This window comes from Sus scrofa, chromosome 1 (assembly GCF_054392235.1).
Source record: "Sus scrofa isolate SSC_HxYL_T2T_F1_AM1 chromosome 1, Sscrofa_HxYL_maternal_Yorkshire_Landrace_v2.0, whole genome shotgun sequence".
Classification (NCBI taxonomy): domain Eukaryota; kingdom Metazoa; phylum Chordata; class Mammalia; order Artiodactyla; family Suidae; genus Sus; species Sus scrofa.
Window position 1 is genome coordinate 27885498 of NC_139383.1, and position 14049 is coordinate 27899546.

Consider the following 14049-nt stretch of genomic DNA (forward strand, 5'->3'; position numbering starts at 1 on the left):
AGTGAATTCATATCTACATTGAGAAGGCTTTCTAACTATGACTGAAAGTTTAGATGTAGCAGAAAAAATAGACACATGACATTAAAGATATTTTCAGGGCAAAAATACTACACACCAAGTCAAAGTTAGGTTGACAAGCTGCAACAGTTAAAAGGTCAATATGCTTAATAAACACTCTTAAAAAGTCAAGGGGAAAAGGCACGGACAAAGTAAGAAGAAACGATTCATCCAAAAATAATTGATCCTTAAACACAAAAAGTTTGACCTCACTCATAATAAAAAATCAAATTTAAACCCCATGAGATACTATTTCTCTCTTCTCAGATTGGAAAAACAAACTCTTTTGGCAAAGCCATGGGGAAATAGGCACTTACATTGCTGGTGGGATTTTTTTTTTTTTTTTTTGGTCTTTTTTTGCTATTTCTTGGGTCACTCCCACGGCATATGGAGATTCCCAGGCTAGGGGTCGAATCGGAGCTGTAGCTGCCAGCATACGCCATAGCCACAGCAAGGCGGGATCCGAGCCGCGTCTGCAACCTACACCACAGCTCTTGGCAACGCCGGATCGTTAACCCACTGAGCAAGGGCAGGGATCGAACCCGCAACCCCATGGTTCCTAGTCCGATTCGTTAACCACTGCGCCACGACGGGAACTCCGCTGGTGGGATTTTAAGTTTACACAGTTCCCTCAGAGGGAATTCTGGTAATGTTTAATAAAACTACAATTGCATTTACTTTTTTCCTCTGGTGCCCAAGGTTTTTGATGAGAAGTTAGCTGTCTTTTTTCCTTTTTAGCTGTACCTGTGGGCAAGTGATTGAACCTGGGCCACAGTAGCAACCTGAGCTGCAGCAGTGACAAAGATCCCTAACCCGCTGAGCCACAGGGGAAGTCCAGACATCATTTGTATAACGTTTGCCCTTTAGGTAGCGTTTTTCCCTCTACTTTCAAGATTTCCCTTTATTTTCATTTAGCACTTCACTAATGATGTATCTGTGTGGTTTTGCGTTTATGGTTTTAAGTCTTCATATGAGTTTTATGATCTATAGATGTATGTGTTTTATCAATTCTGAAAAATTCAAATATTCTGCGCCATTCTTTTTCCTGGGCTCACAATTACAGTAAAGCCATTTGACAATGACTCACACACCTCAATGCTCTATTCCTTTTTTTCTTATTTTGTATTTTACTATACTCTCTACTGACTTGTCTTCAAGTTTACAGACTCCTTCCTTAGCTGTCTTCAGTTCACTGATAAGCCTACCAAAGTATTCATCTGAGACTTTATTTCCAGCATTTTCTTTTGACCCTTTGTTATAGCTTCCCTTGCACTGCTAAAAATGTAACACCTGTGTACTCATGTTGTCCAACTACTCAACTATATCCATTAATTATTTTTTATAAGAGTCCCTATCTGGTAATTTCAACAACTTGGTTGTATTTGGGTTAGATTTTATTATTTACCCTCTTGACAAGGTCATGTTTTCCTGCATGCCTGGTTTTGTAAAAAGCAGGATACAGCATGTTTAAAAACTCAAGAGGCCAAAGCAATGTCCCTTTCTGTCAGGATGTTAGTGCTGGAGGTTGAGTCAACCTAGTCTGTCGTGGAGCTGGGCCTGGGCTTTATGGTTATTTTAGTTAGATTCATCCTCAGGTTTCAAATTATTCCAGGCTTGCATTAAAACATCATCTTTGATATACTAGGGATCTGTATGCCTGCAGAGACTATTTTAGTTCTTCTGTTCATTCTGCAGCAGGCCCCACACTGAACCTCAGCAGGGAGGGTCTCTCTCATAGCTGGTTCTCCTCCTCGGCTGAAAACTCTGAAAAGCAGCACAAGCCTTAGAGCGCCTCTGGTTTTGTATTGTTCTCTTTTACCCTCAGACTTTAGTTGGCCCCATGGACCTGTGCCTCAGTGGGTGTGTATCTCAGCTCCCCTGTTTTGCCCCCAGTTTCTCGTGAGCACTGCATAAAAGCCCATGGAAGAGAGTTGGGTCTCCAGGGATTTTAAGAGGCCAGGTGAGCCTCCAGATAATCTTTTAAAATTTCATTTTTAAGTTCAGCTGTTTTCTCCTTACCTGCATCTAGGGAAGCTTACACTTCCTGTACTGTCCTATTCCCACGGCCTGCCAACTAAAGCAGTTGTTAGGACCTTTCTCTTCCAGGAGGGGCTTTCCTTTTCTGAATTTGAATTCATTCGGTTTCAACCTCAGCTCGCCGGTGGGCTTTAAATATTTCGTATATTATGTATCTTCTCATTGGTAGGATGGGAGAAATGTGTTTTTTTTTTTTTTTGGTCGTCTCTTTTAGGGCCACATCCATGGCGTATGGAGATTCCCAGGCTAGGGGTCTAATCAGAGCTGTAGCTGCTGGCCTACACCATAGCCACAGCAATGCAGGCTCTGAACCTCATCTGCGACCTACATACACCACAGCTCAAGGCAAAGCTGGATCCTTAACCCACTCACTGAGCGAGGTCAGGAATCAAACCCATGTCTTCATGGATACCAGTCAGATTCGTTAACCACTGAGCCATGATGGGAACTCCCTCATTTTTTCTTTTTAATGCGGCTACTGGTGTATTTAAAATTACTTGTAGGCCTAATTTCACTGTATGTCTATAGGCCAGTTACTCTACCCATTGGAGAGCAAGTTGCAGATATCCTATTCCCTTATCCCTAACCCTTTAGCATGTATTTCCTATGCAAAAGGACATTTTCTTATATGACCAATATAGGGTTTTGTTCCACAGATCTTGATGTAGAAGAGTGGGTCTACCATTTCCTAATGACTTTAAGTAAAAATTTTCACTACAGGCAAAAATGGCCTCTGTAGAATCTCCATTACGTTAAATTCTCAATTTTTTTTTTTTTTTGTCTTTTGTCTTTTGGTCTTTTGTTGTTGTTGTTGTTGCTATTTCTTGGGCCACTCCTGCGGCATATGGAGGTTCCCAGGCTAGGGGTTGAATCGGAGCTGTAGCCACCGGCCTACGCCAGAGGCACAGCAACGCAGGATCCGAGCCGCGTCTGCAACCTACACCACAGCTCACGGCAACGCCGGATCCTTAACCCACTGAGCAAGGGCAGAGACCGAACCCGCAACCTCATGGTTCCTAGTCAGATTCGTTAACCACTGCGCCACGATGGGAACTCCCCATTACGTTAAATTCTAACAAGGTATTTTCTATATTCAGAGAACAGTAAGCTTTTATCAAGAATGAAAGCATAGAGATAGTTGTCCGGGATCTGAAATCCTCTAAGAAGTCAATCTGAAATTTTCTACCATCAACGTCTTTTCATATTGCCTATAAAAATGGTCATCCTGAAGAAGGCATGCGTTAAGTATCAAAATATTTTGATTATCAAATAGTTGAACATCAAAAACATGTATGATCAACACATAGTGGGTATGCAGCCTACTTACTTGGCTGGCTCACATGCCCACAACAAAGGGAGGAAAAAGGCTTTAACACAATACTTTAAAGAATACACCAAGTTTTTAAAGCTTCTAGCATTTTCCAGCTAGGAGGAATTCAAGTCCTAAAAACAATGCAAGGTAATAAAATTGACTTCATACTGACTGAAAAACTTGCTCTTGGAAAAAGAAAGCAGACAATGTAGAAGTGTGTGTGGTCACAGGTATATGAAGTCATACTTATGCGTACATCGGGCAGGCTGCTCCACAAACCTTCATTTCGAAGGTGGGGGTGGGGAGGACTTACAGATATATACGGTCATTAGCTGGTGCCACAGGCCCCTGTCTTCTCAAACATTGTTACTGTGAGTGGCCTGGAGATGGACACCAAGATGAGCACCTAGTGTGACTAGCAATCAACCATCAATTGAAGGATAATTTGCCAAACAAGGTGGAAGCCACTGATGGAAAGACGCAAAGGTGTAGAAAAAATTTTTTTGAAAAAGTAAACATCAAATGTAGCTTTAAAGAGAAGCTATGAATGGGGAAAAAATAAATCAGCAAAGAGAGGTAGCTATTCTATTTCTGTAACAATGTAGGGATTAACTGGTGGGTACAGCAGTATATATGTATGTTTGGCCACACCCCACAGGCCTGCAAGCTTTGAGTTGCCCAAAGAGTCCAGAGACAGAGAGAGACCCCAATGGCTTAATAGATGGGAGATTTTACACACCTGGAGCTGCTCATGGAGCAACACCCCACCCTGTGGTAGACGGCAGGCAAGACGTGGCACCCATCTTTCCTCCCTGGGGGAATAGGCTACCATTTATAGGGGAACTGACCTCAGGTTGGCTTATCAGCAGCCGGGGCATGCCCCTCACAGCCATTGACTTAAATGAGCATCACCAGAGCAGATGCGTCCCTTTAATAAACCAGCAGGTGGACCCATTCTGGCCTAAGGGGCTGGGGAAAAGCACATTCATGAGAGAGAGCACACCATAGGTCAAGCAGAGGCTGAACCAAGAACAAGACAACAGCCACCTTGTGTGGCTGACCATACACTCTACCCCTACCCTCCACGTGACCCTTACAGTCCTGGGGGTCCTGTGACTCACATGCAGCTGTTCTAGACCCTGAACAGTGGTTTTCTGCATTGCCTGATGACTCAGGTAAGCCTTTTGTAATGTCTTCCACCTGTTGTAACATTGTCTATGACATAGAAAACAATTATCACACTACCTCATTGCTCTGTCCCCTTCATAGCTGAGACCAAGGGTACTCTTATTTTGTCATTGCCATAGGCCCCGACCAAATCCTCCTGGGTGATGGACCACATGCAATTCCCGTGCCTGTTAATTGTTGAGGGGTCATGGGTGTCCTGGATATGCTTGCCTTTCACAGCTAACCTAGGTCCCTGCATTACGTCTGTGTTCCGCCAACCCCTGAAATCAGACAACCCATGAGCGTGGGGCTGCTGCTCTTTTAAACTGGAAAGAGACTGAAGATAACAGGATGGAATCATTAAAATGGAAGAAAAAGAACTCTCTCACAGTAAACAACTACCACAGGGCCCCACATGCTAGAGGACAGCCATCTGGGAATCACCCTTGTAACTTTATCCCGCATTCTTTACTTCCTGATATGTCATAGCTCCTGGGAGTTTCCTTGGCCTCTTGACTGGTTTCACAATTGTTGGGCTGCACCCCACAGGCCTATAAGCCTTGTAGTTGACCAACCTCAAGACTGAGAAAGAGCCCAGAGACAGCCACAGAGATGGCTTAATAGATGGAGGAATCTTACCCATCTGAAGCAAGTTCTGCAGAGACACCCCACCACATGCAGCATATAGCTGACAAGACATGACAGCCATCTTTGCTTCCTGGGGGAGGAGGCTACCATTTATAGGTTGGCTCATCAGTTACCAGGGAAACCAGCAGCTTGGGCACGCCCCTCCCAGTCCCTTGAGTTAATAAGCATCATGAGGGTAGACGCTTCCCTTCAATAAACTAGCAGGTGGAACCATTCTGGCCTAAGGGGCTGGGCTAAGCACATTCACTTTGTGTGGCCTGTCTCCACCCCTACCCCCCTCTGCATGACCCTTACAGTTGTGGGGATCCTGTGTGTCACACACAGCTGTTCTAGACCCCAATTAGTAGTTTTCTGCATTGCCTGACTCATGTAAGCCTTTTGTAATGCCTTCCACCTGTTGTAATGGCATAGAAAACAATTATCACACTAGAAAACAATTACCACACTATATCATTGCTCTGCCCCCTCCATAGCTGAGACCAGAAGCCCAAGGATACTGCCATTACTTTGCCATTGCCACAGGCCCCAACTAAATCCTCCTGGGTAATGGACCACATCCAATTCACCTGCCCATGAGTTAATGTCTCTAAAGCCCACCCCCTGTTGAGGGGTGATAGATGTCATGGGTATACTTGCCTTTTGTAGCTAAACAAGGTCCCTGAATTTCGTCTGTATTCAGCTAACCCCTGAAATCAGACAACCCATGAGCGTGGGGCTGCTACTTTTAAACTGGAAAGAGACTGAAGTTAACAGAATAGCATCAATAAAATGGAAGAGAAAGAACTCTCGCACAGTAGACAGATACCACAGGGCCCCACATGCTAGAGAATGGCCACTTGGGATCACCCCTGTAACTTTGTTCCCCATTCTTTATTTCCTGACATCTCAGAGCTCCTGGGAGTTTCCTTGGCCCCTTGGCTGGCTTGACAGTTAATGGGCTGCACCCCACAGGCCTATTAGCCTTGTGGTTGACCAACCTCAAGACTGAGAAAGAGCCCAGAGACAGCCACAGAAACAGCCTAAGAAATGGAGGAATCTTACCCATCTGAAGCAAGTTCTGCAGAGACACACGACCACATGCAGCAAACGGGAAACAAGAGGCAGCAACCATCTCTGCTTTCTGGGGGAGGAGGCTACCATTTATAGGGGAACTGATGTCAGGCTGGCTCATCAGTTACCAGGGAAACCAGCACCTGGGGCCCGCCCCCCACAGCTCCCTGGGTTAATGAGCATCATGAGGGTATATGCTTCCCTTTAATGAACCATCAAAATTGGAACCATTCTGGCCTAAGAGGCAGGAGTCAAGCATCTTCATGTGAGCAGGATGTAGGTGAAGCAGGGGCTGGTCAAGCCAGTGCTGTACAAAGAGTAAGAGAACAGTCATCTTGAGTGGCCTGACCATACAATATATAACTAAGGTCCTACCAGTAAGAGTGGCCCTGAGAGTCAGGGCTTTGATCACTTCCAAGCCCCAAGAGTTAGAGCTGAGTCTAAGACAGGGCCAGATAACTCCTTCTGTAAAAGGCCAGACAGTAAAGAGTTTAGGCTCCCCACCACCACTTTGTCTTATTCCAGTTTTACTGAGATATAATTGACATACAGCACAATATAAGTTTAAGGTGTATAGCGTAGTGATTTGACCTACGTACATCATGAAGTAATTATCACAGTAAGTTTAGTGAACAACCATCATCTCATACAGATACAAGATTAAAGAAAGAGAAAAAATTTTTTTCCTTGTGATGAGAATGCTTAGGATTCGCTTTCTCAACTTCCACATATACTCTAGTACTTATTTATCTTGTAATTGGAGGTTTTTACCTTTTAACTGCCTTCATCTGGGCCTGACATTATTTTTTTAAATTGGGATTTGCAAAAATAAGTTTTCATTTATACATTAATAATGTTTAAATATTTATACATTATAAATACTTATGATAATTTTGTAGACTTTTTTTATTACTGAGGTAAAGTTGATAGTGATTCACAATTTCAAAAGTTAATATTCCATTTATAGAATATAAAATATGGGCCATATTCCCTGTGTTATACAATCTATCCTTGCAGCTTATTTTACACATAATAATTTGTACCTCTCGACCCCCTAACCCTGCCTTGCCCCTCCACAGGGTCATATTTTTTTTTTACTGCAACTTCTCAACTTTGATGTTATCAGATGAAGGTAGACACGCACAATACACAAATGAATAGTTTGGCTGTGCTACAATAGAACTTTCTTTTCAAAAGAAGAGTAACGGAGGAGTTCCCTGATGGTCTTGTGGTCAGGATTTGGTGCTTTCACTGCTGCAGCCCAGGTTCAATCCTTGGTCTGGGAACTCAGATCCCACCTCAAACTGCTGCATGCTGTGGCAAAAAAAGGAAAAAAAAAAAAAAAAAAAAAAAAAACTGGCTAGGGGCCTGTGTGGCTTCCCCACCTATGGTTTAAGGAAACGGCTAGCCTAGAATTAGCCTTATGTGTGAATATTAACTCTTTTAGAATTTCCAATATTCTTCACTTCATCCTAGTCCTAAGAAAGGCTGACCTGACAAGAATAACAAAAACCAGGTATACTCCCTTTCCAGGGTGCTAAGTCCCTTGCTGGGCTGTCACTGGATTTTAGGTTTAAGGTGTACGGTATAGTGGAGGGGGGTACACCTCTGTAGAGTGGGAGGGGTGAGCCTTGAGAGAACAGGACTCATGAGCAGTCAGCTGGGCAAGGCCCCTGGGGCAGGGCTCCTTCACAGAGAACAAAGAGACACTGAAGCTGACAACGATGGTCAGTCAGGGGCAAAGGGCTCCTAGCCTTTAGTTAGCAAGGGGTTAGTTAGCTGATGAAATTTGAGCTTGAAGTGGGACAGTGAATGAGAGAGCCCTACCTGTGAGAGAGTGGAGCTGGCTTTCTCGAGAGGGAATGCCACCTCACTGCTCTAACGGTGGTCTTAAGCAGCCTACCTTTGCTGTCAAATCATTCCTAAAGTGACATAGTTAGAATGCATTGGGACTTGTGACTTCACGCTGTTAGGCAAAATCTCTCAGGTCTTTGAGGGTTTCCTACTTTGCTTCAGTCTCTCATTACCAACTCCCTGCCCTTGCTCATAACTCCTTCTGAAGCTCTGCCCCCTGGTGTCCTCATACCCTTCCTCTGTCCATCCTTACTGGAGAACTTGCTAGAATAGACCTCATCTTATGCCATTAACTCTAAACCTTGATAGCTGCCGAGAGTGGCTTCCCTCTCTCTATGTTTCACTGGCTCTAAAGGGAAAGGGGAGAACTGTGATGCCCCGCAGTTGTTTCAAGGGGGGATGGCAGGTGACCACATTTCTTTTCGATCTTTCCACCAGAGAGAACTGCAGCCAAACCTCTCTCTCTGCCTCAAGTTACCTACACGCAAATTCAACTGCCTCTGCAAGTATTAATTTTTTCCCCATTGTCCAGGTTCATAACATTTCTCCTAATAACATGATTTTATCCTCTCTGTAATAATAGCCTGAGCCTATTGTGTTCAGGAGCATTTGATTCTTTCTTGAGCTTATTTACAGTATGAAGACCATTTAGTCAACTGGGAATGGGTCTATAATGGTAGTTCTCAAACTTGAATGTACATTACAGTCACCTTGAGGATTTGTTAAATGACAGCTTGCTGGACCTCATCCCAGAATTTCTGTTTCACTAGCTCTGTGGTAGAACCTGAGAATTTGCATATCTAATAAGTCCCCAGGTGAGGCTGCTGCTGCTGCTGGTTCCAGGCCCATTTCCTCTATTTCAGTCACCTGGGATGAATGGTGACGCCTTTCCTCTGATAGAAGGAGGAGGAAGGAGCATCTCAGTGCACATGGCTACCCTGGTAATAAAAAGTTGCTTTCAAAATGCTGCACAACTGAATGCTAACATCAGGCTTGAGAAACATGGCTTTAAACTGTTGACTGAAGGAAGGGTTTGGATTATTCACTATAGAGGCAAAATGCTGTCAGCTGGGCAGAATGCCAGGATTAGCATCTTTCTAAGAGTCAGGTCCTTTTGAAGAAGACTTCTTGAAAATTAAATGTTTCTTTAAATAGAACTGGGATAATCACTGATTCCTGTACTGTTTCTGATCTATGTAATGACAAAGTCTGATGGCTCAATGAAATATAGATTTTACAAGTTATTTGATGTGAAGTTATTTGAGTTCAGCATTATTTTTCATAAATGTATATATAATACATCATTTCTTCACCCAAGGAACAATTTATCGATAAACACTTGTTGAATGAATATTCAACATTACAAAACTACATATAATTCTTGTGTAGTCCTATTGGCAAAGTAGGGAGTATAGACATGCTGCTAAAAATATCCAGGTTGTCGAGGTGAGGGTGACCAAGTGAGAGATGCTCAGTGAGGAGAGGTACTATTTTTGCCAAGGAACTTTTAACAGGGCCTCTGCTGTAATTGTTGGTTACATAGATCATTGTCTGCACCAGAATGTGCAGCTGAGGGGTTAAATGGGACTGAGATCCAGCCTGCAATCTGTTCACCTGCTCAGCACGCCATGCACCTGAGCATCAGGCTGCCACAGTCCGAGGAAAGAGTAGGTTTGTCTGACCTTAAAGACATCCCAGGAGCTATTGGCAGCCCAGCTTCCCGGAGTCTGGATGTTTCTGCAGAAGTCATTAGTCATCAGTAGCTTGTAAACATGAGAGGGTACACAGGTTTAATAATTCTTTTTCACATGGAGACTACATGTTTGGAACCCCATAGTGGATTTCCAGAATTTTTTCTTGCCATTCTTCTATCATCAGAGAATTGGACTTTTTGAAAGTTTTCTGTGAACACTGGTTGAAAGCTTTACTTTGTGGATTCAGGGATCCTGGGAAGGCCCGATAAATGATCCCCAGAGGAATCTTACCCTATTAAACAACTGGAGCTTGACATTCCAATTTAATTTCATCTTTTTAGCCCAAGGCTTGTTGAAATGAAAAAAGTAATTATGAGTTATTTTGCTGTCAGCACATTGCTTTTAGCACCCTGTGGTTATGTATGTCACAGTACTTGCAGAGAACATTATGGATTTACTGAGCTGAGCCATTTCCCTCATCCTAAACTCTGCGTCTTGTCTCATTTTTGGTAACCTCATTTTCCCCAGTACTTCCTATAGTTGTTGTTACACAGCACGCCTCAGTAACTGTTTACTGAATGAACAAAACACCAATGATCCTATCCCTATTCTTTGTTCAATTACCTCAGAAAAATTAAGGTTTTTTTTTTTTGTTTTGTTTTGTTTTTTTTTTTCTTTTTTTAGGGTTGCATCTGCGACATACTGAAGTTCCCTGGCTAGGGGTTGAATTGGAGTTACAGCCCCCGGCCTAAGCCACAGGCCAGGGATTGAACCCCAATGCCCGTGGATCCTAGTCGGGTTTGTTAACTGCTGAGCCACGAAAGGAACTCCCTGAAAAATTAAGATTCTGTGTTCATAACCTCGAAAATTTATTCTAAAAGTACACTAAATAAGAATTTGATTTCTGATTTTTTAATCTAGATGCCAGGTCCAAATCAGTTCTCCACATCTTCAGATCTACAGATGTCTTATCTCTTGGAATAAAAAAATCACTTCATGGAAAATGGTTTATGTCATTACTACCTGCTTCTTTCATTTGACTCTGTGTTTATTTTTCAAATGGGCTTCAAGAGTCTATTCTAGTAGATATTTTTTTCATTGCTTTTCTTAGTATTTTGGGCATTTGCTCTGGCACTGTCCATTAAAATATATCCTCCTCTTATATGAAGCAATGGCTAGCAAATGACTGTTCACCCAGGACTGTATTTCCCAGTCCCCATTGCTTCAAGTTGTGGTCATATGACTAGTTCACACCAATAAAATGTGACCAGAAATAGTGTCTTCTTCTTCTAGACCAATAGTAAAACCAAGTATACTTCTTCCATGCTCTTTTCTCCTTTTTCCAGATAGTATGAGGCAAAAATGAGGCCATAGTAGGGTTAATCTTTATTGTACCGTGGATTCTTTTGGCACAAGTTAGAAGCCTCTGGATCCCTTCACAGAATGTTGTTTAAATGTATATAATACAATACTGGAATTATAAAGGAAACAAATTATATTCAATACAATCATCAGAATATTTAGAAAATTGGTGATGCAATAATATATGTGTATATTTATTATATATTGCTACATAACAAATTACTCTAAAACTCAGCAGCTTAAAACTTTTTTTTTTTTCCTGCTTTTTAGGGCCACACTCATGGCATATGGAGGTCCCCAGGCTAGGGGTTGAACCAGAGCTACAGCTGCACAGCCTATGCCACAGCCACAGCAATGTGGGATCTGAGCCGTGTCTGGGACCTACACCACAGCTCATGGCAATGCTGGATCCCCAGCCTACTGTGTGAGGACAGGGATTGAACCCACATCCTCATGGATATTAGTCCGATTTGTTTCCACTGCGCCCCGATGGGAAGTCCAAAACTTTTTTTCCCCATGGTTTTTGTGGGTTAGGAGCAGCTTAGTTGGCTGGTTCTGACCCAGAGTATTTCAAAGGTGACAACTAGAAATACAGTCATTTAGAAGGTTGACTGGGAAAAGATCCACTGCCAAGCTCACTCAAATGGATACTGGCAGGCTTCAGGCCTTGGTCACACCAACCTCTCCATAGAGTTGCTTCACGTCATGGCCTAATGACCCTGGCCCCCAGAGCAAGTGCTCCAAGAGAGGGTTCAGAATCTTTTGAACTATTGTGGCCTAATCTCAGAAATGATGTTAAATCATCTTTGCCATACTCTATTCATTAGAAGAGGATTACAAAAAGGCCAGGAAACTGGGAGCTATCCTAAAGACTGCCTACCACAATGTTTTTTGGTATTGTGTTGTATTAAAATACAAGCTCTAGAGGCAAGTCTAATAACCACTAATTTTCAAAGAGTGCTGAGTATAAAACATTCTTTGAAAGCTTGGCAATAATAGCGATGATAAAAAAAATCTGTGATTTCTGTTTGCTACAAAGGTGCAAGTACTAATACTTTTGTGGTTTTTGCCTACATTCATAATTAAAGGAAATGACACATTTTGGTTCAAAGTTAACAATGATGTAATTTTTCCCATACAAACATACCAGAAGCCCTGAATTCTAGCCATGAATCGTTTTGGGGAGCCACAGATAGCTTAGGGTCCCAAATCACTGCTTGAGGAAACATTTACCAACCTAATACAATTGCCTTGAACAATAAAGAGATAAAAAAGCTTTACTGTATGTGACCCATTATATGTTTTAGAGTCTATTTGTTATTGTGGCCTATTTTATACTCCAAAGTACATTTGCCAATTAATTACATTACTACAACTTTCTTCATTTTGTCCTTCAACATACACTTTTGAGTAAAATTTCAACTTCCCTTTGTGTTAAATTCCATATACATATCTGCTATTGTACAGCATTCATCTCATTCCATTAATATCTAATTCACTAACTTAATGTGTACCAAAGACATGCGGAGACTAAATTATATTTTTCCAGTGACTTTTATGCTATTTTTTACTCCAGTTTTCAGTTTTATACACCAGATGGTTGCCAGCTGGATCCCTATGAATAAATTATAAATGACCAACAATGATAAATATTTGTATGGCTCCTGCTCTTAAATGATACTTAAGCATGTTGCTGAACTTATTCTCAAAGAAAGAGCATCTCATCCTAGGGGTAACAGATCATCTCATATGCTACTGCCAGAGAGATCTCTCTGGAGTAATTGATATAATTGATGGAGACCGAGTATATCTAGGCAAAGCTAACGGATGGGTTGTGTTGGCAGAAATTAGTTACAGTATAATGTTAACTTTTTTTTTTATTTTTGGTTATGGACATTAAAAAAAGGCACAAACACTAGAAAAAGTCAGGTCCATGATTGTGTAATTCTTTCTAAAATTGAATTAAAAATTGAGTCAGTGATGTTAATTTTTAACCTAACTAGCTAGATCCCAATATGACAAAATGAGTTTTTAAAATAATTACCTTGCAAGAGATCAAGCCATTTTTAGGCATATATATCATTGCTGGTTGGAATTCAGTGTAAAGATTCCTCTTAAATGGAAGCAAACAACTTAACATTTATTGCTTTCTCACCAAATTGCAGCACTCCCCTTCAGTGTTCAAGAGAAGAACCACCAAGCAAAAAGAGCACTATAGGGCCCACTGGGAAAAAAGAGAAAAAAAAACAAACTCAAAGGTTCCCTCTGAAAGCAAGTATCCCCCTAACAGTAATTTAGAATTAGGTTTATTGAGAATGTGGTTTTACTAATGGATACTTTACTTTTCTGTTAAGAGTTTTGTAAGAACCACATACAAAAAAAAAAAAATCTTTCCTTAGATATTATCTCATTATTTTACACGATTCAAGCAAAATTAAATGGTCTAAAATTAAAATTTTTTCTACTATAAAAGTAATGCTTTGGAGTTCCCGTAGTGGCGCAACAGAAATGAATCCAACTAGGAACGATGAGGTTGCAGGTTTGAACCCTGGCCTCGCTCAAAGGATTAAGGATTCGGCATTGCTGTGAGCTGTGGTGTAGCTTGCAGACGCGGCTCAGATCTGGCGTTGCTATGGCTCTGGCATAGCCGGCAGCTGTAGCTCTGATTAGACCCCTAGGCTGGGAACATCCATATGCCTCAGGTGTGGCCCTAAAAAGACCGAAAAAAAAAAAAAAAGATTTTAGAAAAAAAAGTAATGCTTATTGTAGCAATTTCAGAAAGTACAGAAAACCAAAGGAAGAAAACTGTTTAAAAATCACCTATAATGTGAACATCCAAATGGAAAATAGAGTATCATTTTGAGGTTT

General features: G+C 41.7%; 1 long non-coding RNA gene across 2 annotated transcripts in view; it reads right to left on the reverse strand.

Annotated features, from left to right (window-relative positions):
• LOC106506526 (uncharacterized) overlaps positions 1-14049 on the reverse strand; it is a 94472-nt gene that overhangs the window by 68175 nt on the left and 12248 nt on the right. The window contains exon 1 of one of the 2 annotated variants that reach the window (XR_002338425.2): positions 6263-6336. The exons of the other annotated variant lie outside the window; for it this stretch is intronic. This is a non-coding gene — a long non-coding RNA (uncharacterized LOC106506526). Of the gene's footprint in view, positions 1-6262; positions 6337-14049 lie in introns of those variants that run through there. 2 annotated transcript variants of the gene reach the window in all.